The 25,336-nt window shown below is 46.0% G+C and overlaps 1 long non-coding RNA gene across 1 annotated transcript; it reads left to right on the forward strand.

Moving 5' to 3' along the window:
- Positions 1-19,633: 19,633 nt before the first annotated feature.
- Positions 19,634-21,484, forward strand: LOC129387139 (uncharacterized). Its single transcript, XR_008614434.2, has 2 exons — positions 19,634-19,972; positions 20,571-21,484. It is a non-coding gene; the product is annotated as an uncharacterized lncRNA (long non-coding RNA).
- Positions 21,485-25,336: the final 3,852 nt, after the last annotated feature.

Consider the following 25,336-nt stretch of genomic DNA (forward strand, 5'->3'; position numbering starts at 1 on the left):
TATTCTATTGCTAGTTTAATGGCTATGGCGACTCGCATAATAATGCATAGCAAGGTGCCAAAGAAATTAGCCCGGCTTTCGGTAGTACGTTCGTTCTACGAGGGTTAGTTTTACTTAGTCTTAGTTTGATGATCATCCGCAGTGGCGATGCTATTGCTTTTTTGTTTACCGTATATTCACGTGCGTAACACCTGCGTGCTGCCAATGATTGACATCTGTACTTGTTTGCGCTCCAGATGTCATCAAGCTAATTTATTGCAGCTGCTTCTCCGGGATAGATTTCCGGACTTACTGAGACTAATGAAATCATTCATTCATTCACTTTTATTCACGTAGCATCAACTCATGGGCAAGCAGACCAGTATTGTAAACCTAGACTGGCTATTAGCGAAACTGTTCAAGTAGATGAAGTAGACGAAGTAGCGGAAGTCCCAAGTTGGCAAACCCTACCACGTCACCCAAACAGCGCGAACGAAATCGTATTTCGGCAACGTGAAAGGGATCACTGAATGCAGAAAACTGGGCTAGTTGTAGCTTACTCAGCAGAAATATTTCCAGTGCTTAAAAAAAACGCTCTACAGAACACTGAAAGACGGCCGGAAGGGCACTGGTCTATGCCTGAATTGGTAGAGATGTCCCAGTCAAATAGGTAGATTCGAACAAACAAATTTAATTAAATTCTGGAGGTTTACGCGCCAAAACCACTATCTGGTTATGAGGCATGCTGCAGTAACGGACTCCTGATTAATTTTAACCACGTGGGGTTCTTTAACGCGCATCCAATGCGCAATACACGGACGTTCTAGCACTTCGCCCCCATCGAAATGCGGCCGCCATGGCCAGGATTTCACCCCGGGAGCTCGTGCTTAGCAGCGCAGCACCATACCACTAAGCAATCACGGCGAGTGAAGTAGATGTTGAGTCCATCATAATTCTCCCATTATGTTCGGCATTTTGCTCATTCGCGGAACTGTCGGTTCGTAGTCGACTTGCTGCTTGATAATAAACTAAACGGCATGGCGACGCGTTGTGCAGACATAGAGAGAAGACGACTAATATATATATATATATATATATATATATATATCAACGAAAAGGAAGGCGGTTAACCGAGGGGCTCGATTTTTCTTGTCTCCAACTACAGGCCCATTTCTCTAACGAGTGTGTGTAGTAAAACACTGGAGCACATTGTATACAGTGCCCTAATAAAACATCTAGAAAACAATAATTTTTTTAGCGAATATCAGCATGGTTTTAGGTCTGGTCGTTCTTCTTCGACACTGCTCCTAGAATTCAGCCACGATCTTTTTCATTCATTCGATCTCGGTGTACAGACTGACTGTATATTTCTAGATTTTAGAAAGGCATTTCATTTTGTTCCCCATATTTTACTGTTGTATAAGCTATCATCCCTCGGTATCTCTCCTTCATTGCTTGATTGGATTAAATGTTATCTACAAGAACGCATGCAACGTGTTGTAATTAATGGCTCACAATCTGATTATGTTGATGTTACATCGGGAGCTCCCCAGGGATCTGTTTAGGGTCATTGCCGTTTTGGACCTACATCAATGACATTGCTCAGGTTGTGTCATGCAAAGTGCGTCTGTATGCGGATGATTGTGTGATTTATCGCTGCATTAGGTCTGCCACTGACCACGAGTGTTTGCAACGCAATTTGTACTGTATAACACGCTGGTGTGTTAGGTGGCAAATGTCTTTGAACCCCTGTAAGTGTCAGTACGTGTCCTTTATACGTAAACAAAATCCATATCTATTTCTTTATACATTAGACAATGTCCAGCTATCGCGAGTAACTCAGTATAAGTATCTTGGTGTTTATTTCTCATCGAATTTAACTTGGACTAAGCACGCTGAATATGTTACAGCGAAAGCCTGTAAAATGCTAAATTTTGTTAAACGCAACTTCCGGTTAGCTCCTCCCAAAATTAAAGAACTACTTTATTTTTCGAACGTAAGACCCATATTAGAGTATGCCCGTATGGCCTGGGATCCGCAAACCAAAACTCTGCCTAATATGCTCGAGCATGTACAAAACCGCGCAGCCTGTTTTGTCTGTAATAACTATGACTTCTAGTATAACAGCACTTAAGGATAACTTGGGGTGGGAATTATTAAGCACACGCAGACAAAACATGAGGTTGGAAATGCTTTTTAAAATTTATTTCGGCATGGTTAAAATAGACAGAGAAACTTACCTTTTACATCCTCATTTCTTATCTCACAGAAGTGACCACTATTTAAAAATAAGAGAACTTATTTGTAGAACAAACGTCTTCAAGCATTCATTTTTTCCACACACAATATCCACAGTGGAATCAGCTACCGCAGGAAATTGCTGATTGTAGCACTGAAGCATCGTTCAGAGCACTTCTGCTGAACTTATAGCGGCGTGAATTTTTCTCTTGTTGTGTTATTGTTTTGTTGACCAGTTCTGTATTTTGTCGAGCTTATGTACAGTGTGTATTCCCCCCTGCAATAATGCCTTCGGGCGCTGCAGGTACTTGAAATAAATAAATATAATAAGAAGCCAACAAACACTGCACCATGCAAGGACAACATAGGGGAAATTACTTCTGCTTAATAAATGAAATAAAGGAACGATAAATTAATGGAAATTAAAGTGGATGTAAAAAACAACTTGCCGCAGCTGGTAGCTGAACCCGCATTCACGCTCTCGTCATCATGTTCTAGTGACGCCTGCGGCAAAAAGGACGTTCCACGTCCGCCGCCAAGGTCTTTGAGTGGTGGCGCTGGCTAACACTTCCAGGGTTCGACTATGACACATAAATACCCAAGAAAGTGGATGGGGAAACGGTGCCGCGGTAGCTCAATTGGTAGAGCATCGCACGTGAAGCGCGAAAGTTGTGGGTTCGGTTCCTACCTACGGCAATTTGTTTTTTCATCCACTTTAATTTCCGTTAATTGATCGTTTCTTTATTTCATTTATTAAGCACAAGTAATTTCCCCTATGTTGTCTTGGTGTCAGTGTTTGTTGGCTTCTTATGATATGACTATAATATATTGGTTTCCCGATAGGGGTAATAGGGGGTATTATTTGCTACCCTTATGGGAGAACGGCTCTGCGTCTTTGGAGGAAGGGGAGCAAAGAGCGAATGATGACTAGAGTGACTCCTCCTTTCTGGACTGTTCGCGACTTTGAGCAATATAGCCCTTGCCAAGAAACTCACGAGTACTTCGCCGCTCGATTCCTTTAATATTGCCTTTCGAGAAGAGATACCTGCTGGCAGAAAAAAAAAATTAACGTTGCGCGAGTTGGTACTACTTCATAACGTGGGGAACGTGAGAAACACAGGGCAGGAACCTGCTAGTGTAGTAAGTCTTTCTTTGTTTATCTTGCCTGCACTCATTGCCAAGGCGGTGCCATCCCATCTGCATGACGTCAAGCTCCCCTACGTCACTGCTTCAATTATGGTGGAAATTTCTTATTTCGACAAGCGTGGGTGACAGGGGACTCGCGTTACTCCATCATAGGGTGTCCGAGTTGCGCGAGCGTGCGCGTGTTGCGCGCAGCTGAAGCGAACTGTTTATTGTCGCAGCGAAGTGATGTCTCCGTAAATGTGGCCCACGCATATATAGTGACTCGCTCAGAGCGAACAGTCCATGAACGGTGCCTGCGCCGTGCAGGCATACCGACGTCTCAACCCATGGGCAAGTTCCCGGTGTACTGTGTGCTGACCACCATCCAGGCCAACTACGACCGAATCACGCTGGACAGCATCTGCGACTACGTGCTCATGCCATTCTACACCAGGGTCAACGACACTTTCGTCGACGACAGCAACCCAGTGTTCCAGAAGCTGCTCGCCAAGGCGCTCAACAGCACGGGCCGGGCCTCCTACTGCATCTACGTGCCGTGGACGTGAGTCGCGTGATTGTCGCAACTGCCATAACTGGCCTCGTCATCATCGAGAGCACCCGCCGTGGTTGCTCAGTGGCTATGGTGTTGCGCTGCTGAGCACGAGGTCGCGGGATCGAATCACGGCCACGGCGGCCGCATTTCGATGGCGGCGAAATGCGAAAACACCCGTGTACTTAGATTTAGGTGCAGGTTAAAGAACCACAGGTGGTCGAAATTTCCGGAGTCCTCCACTAAGGTGTGCCTCATAATCAGAAAGTGGTTTTGGCCCGTAAAACCCCATAATTAGATTATCATCGAGAGCGATTTTTTTTTTTTGTCCACTGCAGAACGAAGCCCGTTATTTTGTCGCGGCTACATAGGTCTCTCGGGACGCGACATAGCCTGACCAGTTGCTATTTCGAGATGTTCCACTTGAAAGAACATTTGTAGTAGCATATGCACGTAAAAGCAAACATTAGTTCCAGCCGAAATATTACAGTAACTGTGTTCCAGGGTATCTAAGACGCCGCCTTTACCGATATAAGCACTTTCATAAGCGACAAAATGAAGGCAATGTCGGAGAGGATTAGGTTCGTTTCTGCGAGTGACGGCTAGAAACGAACCTAACCCTCTAAAGAAGCGTCGTTTTATAGATTCAAACACAAAAGTAAATGGAACGCTAACGCATTTTTCCAGTTCGAGAGTTCACGTGTCATGAGAATTTGCTCCAAGTGGATCCGCCTTGCGAACTCAACGGCTAGAATTTGTAACTTGCAGTATGGGTCATAATGTATTAGTTAGAAGTTAATTAGTAATTTCTGGTAATTCGTCAATTATGCATTTAGATTTTTTGAGCCAGTACTGCCCTCAGCTTTGACTAGACCACCTCATGAACGAGAATTGTCCTATCTGCCACACGCAACCTTTAAGAGTTTTTGAAAGTATTCGCTGAAACACCCTTTATAAGCACAGCATTAAAGCTTATATGTAGGTCTGTTGGTGTGTCATTAGCACATATTACGAAGCACATTACGGATAACGTCGAGAAAAACAAAATACAGAAGTTGCGTCAACTCACGACAAGGTGATATTGAAATGTTGCGACCTTTAGTACATAGCGAAGCAAGCTCTGCGCATGTTGCAACGTAGTTAAATTCGTACCGCATCCTCTTTCCAGAGGATGCCGCTGTGATAGTTGTTATGTATAGCACATGCCTCCAGGCTCTTGTGTCTCAAGGGCTCTTACGAGGCAGTATTGCTCTAGTCAATTTTAGCATCTGACATTTTTTGTATATCGTATCATTATTTCACAATGCACCTTAATGCTCATAGTACACGTCACTTGTCATCGCCATAACCTTATTACATATAGACTTTATGCACTTTAGAGCGACAATATTTAAGGCCACTTTACAGCCACGTCACATCAACTTCATAGAAGTTGCCAACTCATCTACGCTGGCTTGGCGCTCTTTGACCATACCTGGCCCTTGCGCGAGTAAACACTACACATTCATTCATGTTGCAAGGTAGGAAACCATTATCACACCATATGAATAATCTACTTCACGCATGGTATTTTCCCACGAACGCAACTTATTTGACTAACAAGAGCAACTCTTGCCGCAATAACGCATCCGTTCTTTAGCATCTGAGCCCATCTTTCCCAGCAGCGCTACTGGTTGACTTGACGACTGGGAATACCTTTCGTTCAAAGCTGCAACGAAAGTAAATGATCTTCCTATGGCGGCTTCGCTAGAGCATTTTCTTTATATTCTCAAACGATTCCTGGAATTTTCTATGGTCGCCCAGAAATCCCCGTTTTATTGCGATATCAACTACATGGACACTCCAGGCGCATTTCCGCCGTTCGCGTTGACGTCGCCGTGAGGTTCCGTGTAAAATCCAAGCGCGATAAAATCGTCGCCGCGTGCCGTGTGCAGTATATGCGAGTGAAAGCGTGCGAAGGTGAGCCGGTACACGTGGCTCACGTTCCACGCTCGCGTGCGAGCGAGGAAGGCGGGCCGGAAGCCCGCCCTCTCCTGTCACGCTCGAGGCAAGCCAATGCCACCTAGATAGCGCAAGGCCTGTTTACTCCGATCCATGACGTCACAAACATGGCCCTAAATTCCCATTGACAAGGCTGGGGTGACGAAAGCGGTGACGTCAAAATCACTGTTGCCTACTCGGGATCATCCCCATTGTATTCTATGGCAGCCGGCCTAGGTAACATGACGTCATGGATCGGAGTGAAAAGGCCTTGTGCTATCTATGTGGTGTTGGGCAAGCGGGTGAGGCGAGGGAGTCGGGGGACGGGGGTTTCGTTCTTCTCTAGCGGCTGGTGCTTACGGTGTGGCCTTGCGGGCCTCATCTGCGAAGCGATCTGCGAAGTTTGCAGAGTACGCGTAGTGCCGGTAGCTTCGTATGCACTGTGCTTTCGGGTTTTCGTTCGCGTTGAAGCGAGAGATGCACGAAGCTCAATTCGATCGCTGCTGCTGCCGCGATTCCTCACTCCAGCATTCTTACAGCCAAGTTCCGCGCTCATCGAGCGATGTGTGTTCATGTGTACCTGTGCGCACGTGACCCCGTTCTTGTTAGTTTAGTTAAAACATGTTGGTGGGCTAGTTGGTTTGAATTTGTGATAGAATGTTGTAAACGTCACTGAACGGGGACGTATAAGCAGAGACACGGAGGCAACACTGTTTCCGTGTGTCTGTTTCTTTCCACGTCCTCGTTAAGTCGCGCTTCCGCATTATATCATTGTTAATTTAGTTACCAAACCAATGTTTACAAGTTCATACGGCCGATAATACTAATATGCCTACTTCATATAGATATATACTAATTTGCTATCGTAATCGGTGCTTCGCCTTTCGGGCGAAACTGCGACTTTCTTGCCAGTGTTCACGCAAACATCTCCAGAAACATGGCAAATTTTGTGCGTGTGACATCGCTGACCTCGAAAGCACCTGAAAGCCTTGTATGCAGAACTGGGGTTTCAAATTTACGCGACAAAGCCACCGATGGTCGAAACACAGAACACATGGCGCGCACTGCAACGAATTCGCTTTGACTAAGTATAATTATCCAAATGGCCAGTTTGACGAATTTCATAGGTTAACATCATTGAAATCAAGCATCGCGAAACGAACGCAGCACAAGAGACTCGGGCAACAAGGGCACTTACTCGCAACTACATAATTACACACATAGCGAGAGGCACGTGGAACGCGCAAGATTTGCAGCGCGCGAAATTTTGTGCACACCAGCTGTCTTTGCACGCGTGTATGTGTCTCGTCAGTGTCACAAAAGACGTAGTTGTGAGTGAGCGCCAGTGTTGTCCGAGCCCATCGTCTTCAATTCGTTTCAGGCTATTCGATTGCTGCGAACCATAGATAGCTTGGATGTGGTGTCGCAGACGCAGCTTCCTGCCGTATAGAACGACTGCAAGTTGGGAAAATCGGAACGAATTAATTATAAAAAATGCCCAAAAGAACGTGAAGACAAGTCTTCCCTGCCATGCTTCTCAACGTGCGACCTTCTCATCTTGCCAGTTACCCATACGTGGCGGCCACGATGATGTCATTGCACCATATTATCACGCGTCATCGTTTTTCTTTTTGACAGTGACGATTTTTTCACCGGATTATCATTGTTTTCGATTTGTCGCTCTGCGCGCGCCCGTCGCAGCTGTCTCCTTCCTTGCTTGCGGAGCTTCTGGACGCGCTAATAGCCTCCGATAGCGACCACAATGACGTCACCGCGAACCATCGCGGTGTAGTTACATTCCGAGAAAGATATCGCTAACTTTTGACACCATACGACGCTGCAGGAAGTGGTCGGATATTCAGAATGACCTGGCCACCCCGAAGGGCATGCAGCAAATGCAGAAGTACTGGACCATGTACAGAGTGTTCCACTACGCCATTCTCAACGTCGAAGTGTCGCCGGACGTCCAAGGCCAAAGAGGGTACATATTGCCAAAGACCTACGACACCCTCAAGGTGCGCGTACCTCTGCTCTGCCAATCACTTCACTTTCTCGCAGGTCGCTGATACCATATACCGATCGATCCTTACAAAAATTTTTATAGTGTGAACTATGATACTAGTTTCTATGGGAGCTGAACGCACGGCGGTTTCACTCGGGATGGGAATGATGGTTAGCCCCCTGGATTTGCCTACTTTAACCATTCCGGCTTCACCCGGATTTGTAATTTCGCAGATGGGTCATTTTCAACAAAGTATTCCTTTAGAGATGTCATATTTCGCAGTGCTTGCACACTTGCGCAGATTCTCAATGACTCCTACTATTAGAAAAGTGGGATCGCTTCGAAATTTCGTGGCGTAGTAAATAATATACAGCGTAGTAAATAATATCGGAAGTATGTCTCAAGGCACATCCACGAAGATCAGGCAAATCCATGTACCAGCCATCATTAGCATGGCAGCTGAACAACCACAACGCCAGAGCTTCCTCTCGTAACTTTAGTACAAAACTCTTTGATTGATACAGATCTCGGAGGCCGATCTCGGAGGCTATGATTAATACAAAATGTTGGAAAGATTGCACGCATGGACCTTGTGCAGTGTGTACAAGTGTTTAGGAAACCTCCGCACCCACACTCACTCAAATGCTGTTCGTATGTTTCCCAATATGCGTTTTCTTCCTGGTCCATGTCTCTAGAGTTAGCGCTACAATATCCATAGCAGCACGGTTTGCCGGCTTGCTTAAACTGCCACCTTTGTGGCCTGTGGAATATACAGGGTGTTTCAGAGAACACTTCCAAAAATTTTTAAAGGTTGCTTGTGGCAGATGGCATGATTCTAGTTCGTGAGGTGGTCTATTCGAAGCGGCGGACACTACTTACCCAAAAGATTGAAATGCATAATCGACTTATTAACAAGAATTCAGTGAGTAACTTTTAAATTAATTACGTTAATTATGGCCGATATTGCAATTTACAAATTCTAGCCGTGGAGTTCGCAAGGCATATCCACTTGGACGAATTCTCAGGGTGACACCAGTGGTCAATATTAATTCCCGAAGTTTGCGAGAAATGCATTGGCGTTCCAGTTACCATTGTGTTTGAATGCATAAACGACGTTTGGTTAAGAAAGTAACTGGAACGCCAACGTATTTCTCCGCAAGGTTCGGGAATTAATATCTTGAAACTGGTGTCATACTGAGAATTCGTTCCAAGTGTATCCGACTTTCTAACTCCACGGCTAGAATTTGTAAATTGCAGTATGACCTATAAACTCTTAGTTAAAATCTTCAATTAGCGAATGTTGTTAATTTGTCGTTTATGCATTTCAATTTTTTTAAAGTAACGTCAGCCTCTTCGATTAGACCAGCACATGAACTAGAAATGTGCTGTCTGCCTCATGAAACTTTTAAACATTTTTGGAAGTTTTTGCGGAAGCACGCGGTATGTGACTGCTATATTGCCAAGGCCACATGTCGACTCGTTGGGAATGGCACAAATCGTGGATTGGTTGTGTAAATGAGTCTGTCAGATAAACCTCGTCAGATGAAACTTGGTTGCCATTCGGCTGTCTCAAGCTAACCCGTCGCGGCACTCTGGTGACTATATGTAGAGTGACGCTGATGAGCTCGAGGTCGTGGGTTCGATCCCGTGTAGCGGCGGCCGCATTCCAATGGGGTGCCGGATGCAAAGCTTCTCGTGTACCGTGCATATGGTGAACGTTAAAGATAACCAGGTGGTCAAAATATTCAGGAGTGCACCCATCACGGGGTGCCTCACAATCAGATAATGGTGACGGCACGTAAACGCCGAAAATTTTATTAATTATTTACACCTAGTGCGCCCTCAAAAATCCAGGACTCGGTGACGCGACGACGGAGTGCTACCTCATTATTAACACTAAAGGCACATTCACACCGAAAGCGGAGCGTCTAAGCGGACAAGCGGATTTTCAAAGCGGCGAGGCGGCGAGCGCCCGCGCCTGTTCAGACCGGCCGCGTTGTCTGGCTATCCGCGCCGCCGGGAAGGCGGGTCATCTCGCAATTTCTTTAGCAATTTCAGGGACCTGCCGCCATCTCGCGGCACTTTGGGTTTGCGCGCGCACTTTCGATATTTTTTTCTTCGTGGGTCGGCGCGCTCCCGTCCGCTATCTACTTCTGCAAAATGATGAGCTCAGACGACAAAGACGAGATCGTTGGCATTTTACTCGCCACTTGTCTAGTCGATTTTCAAGATTTGTTACAGGCGCAACACAAGACAAGGACAAAAGAAGGTATAAAGCGACGATACGGCGCCGTGTCGTCGTTATATACCTTATTTTGTCCTTGTCTTGTGTTGCACTGTAACACACCTTACTATGAATCCCAACCAACTGGCCCAATTTGCCGTTTTGACGCTTTTGAATAACAGAAGCGAAAAACCCAGAGAAAGACATTCGTTTACATTCCTTCACCAGCGCTTCCGCAGTGTCGGGTTCTGATTGGCTGCGGCCAAAGCGGCCAACTTATCCGCGCGGAAAAAATCGGTCCGGGCGCAAGCCGGCCAAGCGGCCGCGTATTTTCCGCAAAGCGGAACAAAGATAGAATATATAAGTGCGACTGAGCGAGGGCGTAAAAACAGACAGAGAGACAGCACTGTCTCTCTGTGTCTCTTTCTTTCTACGTCCTCGTTCAGTCGCGCTTACACATTCCATCATAGATCAAAACCAACTAGCCCGCAAACATTGTTAACTAAATTAACAAGAACGGTGTCACGCGCGCACAGGTAAACATGAACGCATCTCGCTCGATGACCGCGGAAACTCTCTGTTAAAATACTGGAGTGAGGAATCGCGGCAGCAGCAGCGATCGCATAGAGCTTCGTGTATCTCTCGCTTCAACGCGAACGAAACACCGAAAGCACAGCGCATACGAAGCTACCGGCACCACGCGCGCTCTGCAAACATCGCAGATCGCTTTGAAGGTGAGGCCCGCGCGGGCGCGCATTTAGGCCACGTCGTAGATCGCTTTCAAGATAGGGTGCCTGCATGGCCACGCCGTAAGCACCAGCCGCCAGAGAAGAACTTTCAGTCTCGTAAATGAAGCTTGGCTTTTTTTTTTTTTTTCTTCTTAAAGACCAGGCGATCAACAGTGACAAGTACAACGCTGCAAGACGTAGACTCCAAAATGCAGCTTTTCTGCCAAAATTGAGCAACAGTGACGCGGTGAGCGAAAAATAATTTTTCGGACATGTTGAGCGAAATTTGTACGTTCTTGTATTAGACTCGTAGCACTGCGCCGCTGTCGTTTTGAGTTTTCAGTTTGTCTAGACATGCACGTTTTCTTACTTCATTTCTTTCTTTCTTTCTTGCTTGCTTTCGTCATTTAACGCATGGTGTCGCGGTGCTCACATTGGAGTTCCAGAACCGTTTTTACTAGTGCAGTACAATGGTCCCAAGAAAAAACAACACACATGTTCAGCTCCAGGTACAATGAACCACCTGCATACTCAACGTCCCTTTTTTTCCACTTCGATGTGTTGTGTACACTTATGCAGGACCACATATTTGAAGGCACTATCATGTCTGACGGCATGTACGACGTGGGGCGTTTGGTCAACAATGATGGAAAAATATATTTCTTCTTTTCTAATAATATTTGATGCGAATAAATACCTTGTGCATGGGCTCCGAGCCCTTCATTCAATTCTTTTTGTGATGGGATGCAGTTCAAATGACATTATAAGGAATTTATATTAAATTACTACCTTAATTACAACACTCACCAGCAAATGCACAAATCATGATGACTGGAATAAAATTACGCAACTTTGACAATCTATCGACAATGCATCAAAATTCGTCAGTGAAGACGCTAAAGTAGGAAAAAGTACGTACGATAACACTTCTACGTTGATTGTCTGGTTGCTGTTGTGCTTCCTGCCGTCGTAGTGTCGTCCTCCTCGTCGTTGTTATTACCAACCACCCGATTTTGCGCTGCAGATAATTCGAAGACACCAGCAGAGCCTGAAGCAAAGCTTTCCGGCACCCCCTTCTCCATACCGTGGCTTCCTCGTACTGGGCTTCCGCGTTTGGCCAGACACGAACGTTGACTTTGTCTACGAGCTTGGAAGGCAGCACAGGTACGGGCTTCTTTCTCCTTTGCTTAACATCACAAACGTGACGCTGTCATGGATATGGAATTAATACTCTATTGCATACATAATAAAATTTACCAAAGTGCTCAAGTGGGCCTAATTGGTCAGACATCTCCGAGAGGAATAACAACGCGCGGTTATGGTCTAGAAGAAACGAGAAATTGAAGCGCTGACCAAGAAGGGGGGGGGGGGGCGCATTATTGTAAAAAGTACGAAGGGAACAAAGATAACAGAAAGGTATACAAGACTTTGAGACAGTCTACTGGAGGGTAAATTATTTCCCATAAGTCTGGAGCTGCCGCTGTTTTGCGAGAGGCAGGATAAAACATCAGCTTAGAGTGAAGGAAAAGAAGTGCTTTGCCCGCACTTCCCACAAGTATAGGGTAGCTAATGTCGTTTGCTGTGCAGGTACTTGTTCACGTGTATCTTTGTGATGCTGGTTTTAGAAAGAAGCCAGGAACGTCCTTGCAAAATTTCTAGAGGTAACGTCGTCAATGCTGGGCTGAAGATGATACTTTTGCCTGGACCAATAATTTTTTTTATTTCTAAGAAACATAAAGTTTCCATTGACAGAGTTAACAGAGTCAAAGCATTTCGTCTGTAAGCGCCCAGTGTATACCTGGCAAAATTCTATTTCAGAGGTGAAGTAGCGGGCAAGTGCTGGCTTCACTTCTCCATGCTAAGAAGCTGCTTAGACTCCAGCATATTTTTGTCTAAACCTGTTTGTCATAGTAACAGTAGCATTGTTTAACCACTTGGTGTTCTACGAGCCATGCTTCAACACCTCCATGCGTGGGTAGCTGCCGCTGCCCTGGCCTTGGCTTCTTGTGTCCTTGAACAGAAACGAGCCGCTGCTACTGTTACTGGATCAGTTAGCGTCACGAAACAGTTAGTTCGGTGCGCTGAGCTCCGTGACCAGGTGAAGACAGCGAAGCGGAGCCTCTTCTCAAACTCCCGTTCAGGATATTGCGCTTTCTGACACGACATTTCGTCAACTCATTGTGAATTTGTCACAGCGGTTCTGAATGGGTGTAATTATGTCACTGTCCATGTAACCATTGGGAATCTTTTCCTCACACTTTATAATATGATTAATAACTCGTTGCTCTGCTAAGTGGGGCGTGCCCTAACGGGTTAATTGTCTTCCGGGGAAGCGGCATACTCTTCGAAGATATCTGGAACTTATCGAGACGGCGCATGTCACAGATTTTCTTAATTGTTAGCGCTGACGTTCATCCTTTCTTCGCGGCCCGTCGGCTAAATAAATACCCGTTGTGCACCAAAGGCCGTCATTGCCTTTAATGAGCGCCAAGGCTGCCACTGTGGAGTGAGGGGGAGCCACGTTTCGTGGTTGCAGAAGCCATTCTGGGCACGACACCCACAATGTAAGGGTTCTACTAGCTACTTCGTTCGCGACATTCAAACATGCTTGAACATATCATGAATTGATCTAAGCAACCACCGTTGCTCGAAATTTTCGCCAATAATGGAACTCTATTTTATTTCTTTTGCACCATGGTCCCTCGAGCATAATTTTTCAGTGTCAGAATTTCGTGGCGCCATGTGCCGAAACTTGTGCCTGTTAGCAAAACTGTGAAGGAACAGAGAAACTAATAAAACAGGAACACTTATTCTCGTAATTTCGCTCCGACCGAAAAGTGACGACAAGCCTTTCTCGACAGCAATTATTTGGCCGGTCGTATACCATCAGGGGGTCAAATTGAGACGAAGCACAAGGTGGTCACGTGTCCATCGCCTCGATTTCACAGCTCTTCGGACCTTCTTAGCGCTAGTCGTATACTACAAGCGTCCCGCAACAAAGCCCGAAGGCGTGTTTCTTACTAGCAAAGTGATTTGGAAGCTGTTGACAAACAGCACTTGGGCAACCACATAAAGCAGCGCAGGTAGGGAGTATGCAGTCGGTATTTCGCGGCCTCGCAGGCGCTTCGCGGTCGATGGACTGATCGTGCAAACTCACATTACTGTGGACGAGTTCACGGCCAACGTTCGGAAGTGCGTCATCACGGGGCCTTCACCGTACAGAGTCAACGACGTCATCAACAAATACGTGAGGGGCATGGTAAGTGAGGCTCACGACATGAGAGAGATGAGCCCCAGGCGCAGGTCGGAATGTCGCAGACGCTAGTAATTGGCGCCGGTGGCAACACCTTCTGGATGTGTGCTTAAACAAGTCGTGCAGAACGTTTGATCCAATCACGTTTCATTTCACTATTATAGCAGCGCCAAAATCTCGATGGCATCGCAATAATGCCAAAAAGCATTTCTAGACCTTATTGCTATTTTAAAGAGATGAGCCTGGCGCTTCAATCACGTTAAAAGTTTTCGCCACGCCGCACGATGCTGCCACCAGCACTATTCTCTTAGGGCGCCTCGATACAAAGTACGGCTTTGCTGCTGCCTAGGCCTCCCTATGTTGTTATCTGGTGCCTCTCCCCGCATTGTGCAAGGCCTCGCCATTACACGTCCGCAACGCTCAACTCCTACCGCCGCGGAAGCACAGGCGTTGTTTTGCTTAGCCCCAGGCCGTAAGATCGATCCCGAACGCGGCGGCCGCATCCCGAACGCGGCGGCCGCATTCCGATTGGGGACGAATGAAAAAAAAAAAAAAAAGAACGCTTGTGTATCATGCATTGGACGCACGTTAAGCAACCCCACGTGGACAAAATTAATCCGGAGTTCTCTACTACTGCGTTCATAATCAGATCGTGGTTTCGACACGTAAGATACACCAGGATTTAATTAAGTTGGCGCTTAAACCTTGTACTAATTTTCATCTCTGGAAGAACCTTCTTCGTCAAACAATGAAATCCGCCACAAATAACGTGCTTTCTTTTTAGGCATACAGTATTTTCAAAATCGCCATGTCAGATAACGCAATTGTGGTGCTTGAGACAGATTACTTATAGCGATGGACATTACTCGCACGAGAAATAATAAACAAAATATTCGGCTAATTAAAAATATTGCCACTAGGTGTCACGAGCCTGCACTAATTGCCTTATATTTAATTGCTTTATGGTACATATTGCAATTTAAGAGTTTTAGCAGGTGAGCTTGCGAGGCATATTTACTTGGAGCGAATACTGAGAATGGCACCGGTTACGAGATATGTGCCGTCAAACTTTCGGTAAAAATGCGCAGTTCGACTTAAATTTTTTAAGAGAATGTCGTTTTACGCATTGAAACGCAAAAGTAACTGGGACGCCTATGTATTCTGTCGCCAAGTTGGTCAACTATTATCTCGGAACTGGTGTCACCACGCGAATTGGTCCGCAGTGAATACGCATTGGGAACTCACCGGTACAATTCATAAATTGTAATACATTCCATAAAGACATGAACTAAAATGTTAATTAGTAAATTTTTGTAAATATTCGATTGCGTTTCGATTTCCCATCCAAGTAATATCGCACTTAATAAATACTTACTCAATACTATACAATTCTCAATAAATAGAATTATGCTGCCTATCACAGGCGATCTTCAAACATTCTATATTATCTAAAAAAAAAGCCTCGTTATAGACAAGCTGTGGGGACGAAATAAATTTAGCTAGATTCGCAGATTACTCTTTTGCAGGTTTCTATGCGTTTAAGCAAATTGGGAGCTAATGGAGTCATTGGTCACCCCCTTTGAAGCTGTATGCAAGCTGCCAAGGTCGTGTTTTTAATGATTAATCTCTTATTTACTTTTCCGCGGCGTTTATTTTCAACCGTTAGGATCCATAGTACAGACTGACCAACTGTGAAATGTCAAAAGTATTCTATTGCCCTGAAGCAAGCAATCTTCAATTCAGTTTGCACTTCTCCTACCCATGTCTTCCAGCTATTATTTAACAGCCTCCACAGCGGATTCATTCACGTTTCTCCTATATGTTTAAAAGAGAAACGCGTCCAGCGGGTTAGCTACGCAGTTATCTAGCTATAGTCAGATGTACCGCGATGCTTTCGAGAATACTGCCATGATACCGATGAAGTCGTATTGGTTGGCGATCACTCTCGGAAATACTTTCGCGAGATTACGCGTCCCAAAGCCTTACTCGGCGCCATCTTAATGCGACAGCGGTCTTGACAAAGTGCCAAGCCCGCTATCCTTTCTATGTGCGCAGAAACGCTGTCGTTCGTGAACGCCGGCGCATTCAATGCTTGTCACGCAAAATCTCGAAGTGAAAGTATCCCCGAGAGCGATCGTCCGAGAATGCTACTCCTGGAATACGATCTTTAACGACTACTGCGCTTATCGAGGCAGTGTTGTAAAGTCGAGGGTCCGTGCGGCCAACGAAGTTTGGGAGAAAAGGTTCCGAGCGACGTTTAAGAAAATGAAAAAACGATTATATGAAAAAAGTACATGGTTGAGCTTTACAATATGGCTACAACTATCGGAGCACACTATGGTAGCGCCTTTGCATGTCCGTTTGTCTCACTGTCTCCGAGAGTCCCCCGCCTCCCTCACAACCGTCTGGATCCACTTTTTATGCCTTGCGTCGTTATTGTTCAGTCGCTTCCACCAATCCGACGTCAGGAGACCGATGGCCTCAGGACCCACCAATCCAGAGGTTTGTTTGTTGCCCTTTCCCTCCGAGGGGAGTTTTGTCGAAACACACGCACATCATAGGGCACAAACAGGGGAATTGGAATGGTACGCTGACTTTCCGTGGTCGTGCCAATCGGTGCGGCTGACAGGTGTGAAGAATCGTAGCCTTTCACGGACCTCAACTCCGGCGTGGATGTTCAATATCCCATTTGACGAGGCGTCGGCTCGTTTCCCATAATTGCTTCATTTGTGACCGAAGTTTTGTCGCGGACTGAACGGCCGACCATAATGGCCTTGATGGGCTCTTAGTGACGATTAGGAGAGACGATGTTGCTATTTTCAAGCCTTGAAGTAAAGATGAGGCGTGACAACTGCATGTCGCCGGAGTGGCATCGCCCGCTCTGAAGGACCGCCGGGCACAACCGTAGCGAGCTCGCGACAGACAACATGAACTTTAATCACAGGAGCCAATGAATTTCAACTGCCGCGTTCCATACGTTCCATGTCGCCAAGCCGCCTATTGTGTACCTACTCGACACCCCCCCCCCCCACCCACTACCTTAAAGAATGATGAATGAGGTTACTGCGACGACTCGCCATCTTACTACCCTGTCGCGATCATTGTTTCGCACATCCGACAATATTACGAATATTCATCTCTATACCGTCCCATGGGCATCGACATATTTGTTATTCCTTCCAAAGTACAAGGAAATTCATAACTCCTCTGCCGAAATGGGCCGACACATGCAAAGCGGGTATTTTATAAAACAACCTCCTACAGGGAGAACCCGCTTATAGTTGCAATTTTTAGTATACCACATTTTTTTTTGTGTGTTCTATATTCGGCTACAAAAGCTCTTGAATGCTTATGTGCTAATATTTTTTTTAATTTCATGTGACCATTAAGCCTACCATTTCTCGTGTTGTTGCGGGCAATGTTTTTTTCTTGTCCGCTTCGGTGCCCTAAAACTGCCGCTCATAATCAAGTACGGGCTCATCGCATTGGACAGAAAAGACGCGTGTTACGATTTGTCCTTACGTCACAACAACTTTGGCGCGTGACTCACACTTTGTGTGTCTGAATATGACGTGATGCTCGCTGACATCAACTGCCCAACCAATATTGGGGCTTCCAAATTGCTTCCGCTCACACGGAAGAAAGGACTTTAGACCACTTGCGAGGGCAGACCCTCTAGCTTCTGAGGGAAGAGGTTGTGACGACTCGGAGAGGAGATAAGGGTCTATCGATCACAGAGCCAAACAATGGACCTGGCTTACTTGCGGAAGAACATTGGGACTTCCTCATCTAGGGAACTAGGCACTTTTTTAAGCTTTGAAGCATACATAAGTGGCGTTGCCTTATTCTTTTACCCCCTCACACACGCTCACCCATTTCTATCTCTCAGCTCGTAAATAAATTGTTGAGTTCCTGGCAAAGCTGCGTCCTGTTCCTGTCCAGCCGCCTGGTCGGCCGTCTCCCATGACAAGTAACCCTCGGTCCCTTATGCCACATCGTTACGTTGGATCCCAAGCACAAGGCTCAAGGATGCGACGTCCTAACAAACGCCGTCCTATTCGATATGCGATTTTTCTGAAATAATGCTATTCCGACTGTTCAGACATAACGGAATGATGTTGCTGGCACTGCAGGTCTTCCATCAGTTCCACAAGTAACCGTACCATTTCTCCTCTACTCATTGCTTTTATTCTGGTGTCCTACCATGAGAGAACGGGAGTGGTGTTCTAGTTCTTGAGGACAGGTGCGGCGCTGAGATGAGGCCGAATATTTGGGGCAAATAAAGAAAATTAGGAGAGCGTGTCAGAGCGAAATTAGGAGTGTGTCAGACTCACGCTTCTGTGTTGTGTCCACACTTTTCCCCCTGACCTCACAGCACTTGTCGCTCGGACTCAGTCGTTAGGCAGATCCCATACATTTTGGAAATTTACTCTTATGCGAAGCATTCTTGCTGACAACAGATGCTATAATCCACTGCTTGAACGTTGGAATTTATTTGTGCTTAAGCACATCTGGTTGCTCATGTCCCCGTGTGTTTCTGCGGTAACAATGACAGTTTGAAACACCACGACGCAGCGTCGTACGCGCTATCGTTATGTAACTTTCGAACGTAGGCTACCCCGACGAGGACCAGGCAAACCCGGGGAAAGAGCGAAAGAATGCTCCGCTTTATTTAGCTCTCTCCGGCGGACGGGAGTTCTCAGACTGGAACCATGAATCGCAGGGCCGACTTGTAGAACTTCGCAAATCGTCTGTTTTGATGCGAGCTCTATACCTTCCCACTAAACTTCCCGACGGTTCTTTTGTGCTCAAGCGGAGGAGCGTAGATGACATGGAGAACCTCACGAGGATCGATGACTACCCTTCCCGGGCCATCTCGTTCTCTTTCTGCACCCGCCACTACCAGGCACAGACGCCGCCGGCGCGGCTAGACACGGTTTGCGAGCCTCCCGTAGGCGTCCCGCCACCGCCGAGAACGTCAGCAGACGTGAGTGTACTGGCGTATATGCCTCCCATATGTACTATATGTGCTACAACAACAAGAGCAACTGAAGGGAAAGAAAGATAAGGCGTTACCGTTTGATCATCGCGCTCTCGCTGTATATAATTTTATTTGACGTTCAATTCCTGGGTGCACGGGCCTGTTCGAGTGCCAAGCTGTACAAGCACGAGCAATCTTGTTTGCAACTGTGCATGCGGCTGTCCTAGTACACCGATAAACTCGCTTCTGCCCTGCTGTTACTGCTGTTACTACTACTACTACTACTACGACTACTACTAATACTACTACTACTACTAACCTACTATTATTAGTAGCAGTAATTAGTAATTATTATAATTATTACATTCTCTCTCTTCTTGTTCTCCTTTCATTCAACTATTCCTTTTTACACTTTGGGTTTTCTTCTCCCCTCTCTTTTCACTTATTCTTCCCTCTTAAGCTCTTACCCTATAACGCGCACCTTTTATTTTGAACAACTATATTACGACAGTACATGTAATTTGCGGTTGCGCTGGGGAGGGCGTGTACTACTTTAATAGAGTTTTTGTGCATCTTGTTGGAGTTGAGATGTATAAAGAGGCGCATAAGATCTCATTTATCATAAATGCAAGGAGGAATTACTAGATAAGCGCATGAAAATTTACCAGCAGCTGTTACCTTTGGCGAAATTAGGGGGCATGTGTGAAGACGGAGGAGACAGTTGCGTCGGACTTCCTTATCGGCGCACATTCAATGTAGAGTAAATCTATTTTTTCGCAGACCTGTAACGACGCACAAGACTGGTACAACGGATCAGTCTCTGACGGTCAGCAGTTTGTGATGATGGGCCAGCTGACGTCGGAGGACCAGATCTTGACGACCTACGAAAGCTTGCATACCATTGAGTATAAGGTAGGATATCGTAGTTGCCTTTTATTTCTTTTTCTTTAAGTTGGAAGGTCCTAGTCTGTAAGATATCACGCGCTCATCGTTCGCAGACAAGCAAAGTTTCAATCTGATATCCGCAATGTTAACCCTGGCCGTCTGTGTCATGCGTGTGTGCCGCATATAGAGTCCCGATCTAATGCCCAGAAAAGCATCCTCTAACACCATTTGTGAGCTAGCGCTGATAGGTGATAAATATGTCTACCACTTGATGCCTGCGTGACCTGAAAATTTGCAGTGAAGCTTACGCAACTGCAATTAACTGTAACTGCTGCCAATTCAGCATAATAATTTCACTATGTTTATTGCTTCTGGTAAACTAAAGACTAAACATGCTCGTACATACATTAGTTTCTCCGCTATAGTACAGTATCATCCTTCGCTGTATGCCATGCAAACTCGTGGCTTCGCAAAAGTGTATGTGCATGAAGAATTTTTGCGACACCATCAAATCGATATTTCTAAACAATCTTCGATGTATAATTTAGCAATGCAAGTGCTGTCTCCTTGATTGCGAAAAAGCTGTTAAGCTTATGATCGCGCTGATTGTCAACCTCCATTTCAGTACTGCAGCATCAGGCGCGTCCACAGTGACATCGGCATGGCACTGTTCGATATAGAATGCGAAGACTGGGAGAGCCAGTGCAATAAGCGACCGTCCCAGGTCAACCTCACGGGCACCGCCAGAATCGTGGGATCGGCCAACTACACGCGCTGGTTGGCGACCGTCGACATTTTAAACAAGAACGACTGCCCGTGACGTCGGCCATAGCCCGGGATCAACACTGGCCCAAGAACAAGACATCGAGCGTACATTGTGAAGAACTTTGCGTTTTGTTTTCCTTTATTCTTTCCTATCCCTTTCCCACCACAAAGCAAGCAACCCGAATCTGTTGGTGTATATGTCATTAAGTAGGAGGTACGCCGTCAAAACACATCCCGTTGTGTATTCGCCGCACGCCTGTAAAGCGTTCTCACGGCAAAAAAAAAAAAAAAAAAAAGAACGTGTATGTGCAAGTCCAGATCGCGCAAAGAGTAATTATCTTCGTAAAGTGAACGCTTATTGTTTGTTTGCACCCTTCTCTTCCCTACACATTAGTGTTTAATTGCGCATTTAATGGCGCAAGCTCGTGCTTCTTGTGTTCGCGTCGCACAAAACTGTGAAGCCATGGTCAAACGTGCCTGGGAATTTCCTCACTCTTCAATGGATGTTTATTGCTTTGTTGATTACGATAGTGTCAACTATATTTCGAGCCACTAACACAGACGCCATCACGTCATTCTGTTATGCACATACTGAAGTGCTAAAGAACGCTGAGGAACATTGCAACAGCGTGCTCGGCTTGCTGTATCGTGCTGCTTGTGCTGGACTGTTCGCTGTGCGCCAATTGACTGCAACCTTCGTGCTTCGTTATCTCAAGTATTAGTTGTTATACGATGGCGGATTGAATTGTGCAATAATATGTTTAGCTGACTCTATGACGGTGGTGGATTTTTTGTAGCTGCTTGTATCTGTATATGAGCTTACTCATAACCATAGTATACATAACAAATTTGATCCGCTTGTACATTTTACGTTCGTATGCATGTGGTGACGTCATTCAGCTCAGCTGTCTTGTGCCGCTTGACGGGCGAATAATGAAAAAGTCTGCTTTTCTCTGGAGTATTAGTATTTAGTTGTCCGGCATGGCTGTAGTAATGATGTTTTCGCTTCGATGTATTTAATATTTTTGCTACTTTTCAATCTTCACCCTTTGTAGATTTCGAACGTGAAAGAATAACCATAGCTGAGTAGCCTTTTTAAGCAAGCGTTGAAGTTGTTACGTTCGTAGTGTGTGATAAATAAGTGAAAGTGTTGTACTTAATGTTCAGCCCTTCTGTCTTAGGATCCGCTGAAGGAAGAAAACGAATTTCAAAAATTTAGGTCCTTCCACTACATTGACTTCAAAGTATGGTATAACGCCAACTTAGGACAGTAGCAAAGAATCAGGACTCCGACTCGCGTTTTCCGCTTTCTGCAGTCGCAACAAGCTCCGTCATAACAAGACAATAATAGCTTTGTCCGAAGATGAAGTAACGTATGCATGCGTCAATGGAGATGTTCTAAATGCCACCTCGTGTGTTGGCTAACAAATCGGGGCGTAGAACACACATCATGCCATGTCATTTGTGTACGGCGTCATATCCAGTAAGCGCATTTGGCTTTATTGACCGCACTGCATAAATTCCGACTAAACACACATGAGTATCAACAGCCAAGTTTAATTTTTAAACGACACCTGGTTAAACGCTCTCAATTTGCTTTTCCTGTGTCCGTCCATCCGTTCCAGTATGCCATTTTCATAGTTGTCGTTTGTTTGTTTGCACTCTTCTATTGTTAGGGTGATCGCCGCCGTCATTGACGATTCTGTTATTGCTGTTGTTTCCCCTGCACAAGTGGCTCATACCCACTGCGGGCGATTGCCCGAGAATTTGGCGGTTTGCACAAAATGGTAACACAAGTTTATAAATTGAACACTGCTATCGTGATGTCGTCATCAGGCCACCGTCTCGTCCAGAGCCTTAGTTTCTCACTACGAGGCTTGGGAAGCTGGAATGGGGGGGTGTGAAAAGCTGGGCGCGTTTCGCTTGCCAGACAGGGTCTCTCGGCGCACCGCTGCAGCTAGGGGCGCTGCTGCAGGGGGCGCTGGGCTACCGTAGGTAACGTGAGCAACACAGCAACAAGGAACGTCAAGCGGAAAGTCAGAGAGGCTGAAATAATCTGACAGGTGGTGGCAATGGAAAAGAAACCTGCCATGAGTAACTACTTAGGAGGAAAAAACAAAATCAGGAAAGCAACGTTTTATGTTAACTGAAAGGGAAGCTCATTACTTCTTGAAGCGAGATCGGGATGCCTTAGAACACGCAGCTATTAAGGGAGATATAAGAATGGAGAAGAAGCATGTGTTTGCTGTGATAAAGCTAGGGAAACGATGTAGCATGTTTTATTAGAATGTGAAGATATCTGCCCAGCGGTCGATTTAGGCACCACTGAACTCCTTGAATCCCTTGGGTTCAGCGAGAGCAGGGGGAAAGTAAACATATCCGCAATAGAGATTAGTAAATCTCTTACTAGAGGCTGTTGGGAGATTGGGGGAAGAAAAGCAGGAAAACGACAAATAACGGAGACATACAAGAACAAAGCTCACAATAGGGAGTCAGAAAATGTGGCTATTGGAACTCGTCGTGCGTGTTTTTTTTCTTTTTAACCTAGGTAGAGCATGAGGCAGTATAATAGCAAGAGCTTTGTGGCGCAACCCACCGCCCCATTCCAAAGGGGACGCTCATATCATCCATCCATCCTGGGCCGTAGGTAACGTGCACCTTCCAGAAGCCCTGCAGTCCTCCTCCCCCTCGTCCTCTAAGTCGGCCTCGATGAAGTAGGCGCGTCCGAACGTGGCACCTTCTATTGGAAACACTTCGCGGGAAAGCGGACTGATTGGAAGCACAGAGTGGGGGAAGAGGTCCGGATGCGAAGCCGAATGTGACGCGCGTGCTAGTTTTAGCGCAAGAAGGGGGGGTGGGGTCACGCGGGATTTACAGCGACGCTTGGGTTTAAAGTGGACGGAAGCTTCAACCCTTCAGAGCAGTAAAGACAAGCAAGAGATGTTTAGAGTATTGATGGGAAAAATGCATGCGAGATTGATACGACCGGATATCTTACAATGATGGCTAGCTGTTAAAGGTAGATTTTGAAGGGACAAAAAAAAAGGATTAAGCAGTGCTATACACAAATGCTTGATGAAAAAATGTATAGCACACCTGATTAAATCAGGCAGGATAGGCGACTATTTCTTCCTCGGCCAGTTTCAAAGGGAATGCCATTAAATCATTGTCATCATGGGCGATGCCGCCACCGCCGTTGCAGATTCTCCGTAGGATCGGCGTCGTCAGGGCGGGGGGGGGGGGGGGGGGGGGGGGTCCTGCTGCGTCGCTTTTTTTCACTGTTTACCTGGTTTGTTTATTTTTTACGTGGCTTGAGTATTTGTGAGCTGTGGTAAAGATGCCCCATAAAACAAAGAAGAAAACTGAACGCGGGTGCTTCGTTCCTAGCTGGAACTCTGGGCACAGGTCGGCCACCGAATAAGTATAATTGTTCCGAGCACCGGCGTGCAGCTGTCCTAGAAAAGTTCGCACCATATGGGGCGTATCTTGGCCCACAACAATTGCTCTTAAACAAATTTAGACCCTTTGGGGCTTATCATATCTCACAACAATAATCATCTGTCTTGGCCACATCCAGCAAGACACCTAACGAGGCATTCAAAACTTACCTATTGAATGCAAAGGTTACTGCTTGGCAGAGCGATGAAGACCCTTATTTCCGACGCCTGCGCATGTGGCGCTTCAGCCAGCCTGTCCCGTGCTTTTCTGTAACGTATGCGACGTGTGTAAGGTGTGCAACGGCGGCCGTATCAAGAACACCGAGGAATGGCATTTCGTCTTCATGGGATGACACAGCCGACTGACCCTATCGGTGACCGCGACAATATTCTGTAAACGTACCTCTCGAATATATCTCTCCCCTGTCAAAACATCATTAAAAAATAAAGCAGACGCAACGGGAGAAAATACTATACAATTCTAAAGGCTCAGAAATAACAAAATACATGAAAGAAAGAAGAAATTAAGATAAGTAATGATGTCAATCCCGAAAATTGTTAGTGGAGTATTACAGTACGAAAATGCAACGACACATGCAAGTACGCACAAGTAAAACAGCCAAAGAAAAAAGAGATATTACACAATAAATAAAGTCAGCAGAACCCATTTCCCGATTACTGTTGACGGCAATGCTTTAGCATTGAATCAAAATAGCAGCACATTGTATTGCCACCGTCAAAACGAGTTATGTGCAAGGTGTGTACCGCAGCGGAATTCCTCTTTCGCGCTTCCCTCAGAGCACTCAACGCCATCTAGCGGAGCCGCCGCAAAGCCTGCGAGTCGCCTCCGAAGTGCGTGGCAAGTCGGCACGTGCGAACGGTGAGAAATGCCTAAAGCTTGTTTCTCATGATGCAATTTTCATCGAATCGGAAGTAAGATTTTCGTCGCACGCGACGCAAAGTTCCCCCTTTTCGACTGCGACCAACAAGTTGGTGGCAGTCGAAAAGGGGGGGGGGGGGGAATTCCACAGCGAGCGCAACGAGCGCTACGATTTTCCGTCGAAGGTGCACCAAGAGCGATTTCGTGGTTTGTTTTGGGAGATGGCGTCTCGCTCAACAAGTGCTATGCGAGGAGACGTGGGTTGTGCAATCCGGTAGGTGCGCGAAGGGAGAATAAAAAATTTGTGCC

This window comes from Dermacentor andersoni, chromosome 3 (genome assembly GCF_023375885.2).
Source record: "Dermacentor andersoni chromosome 3, qqDerAnde1_hic_scaffold, whole genome shotgun sequence".
In the NCBI taxonomy this organism is placed as follows: domain Eukaryota; kingdom Metazoa; phylum Arthropoda; class Arachnida; order Ixodida; family Ixodidae; genus Dermacentor; species Dermacentor andersoni.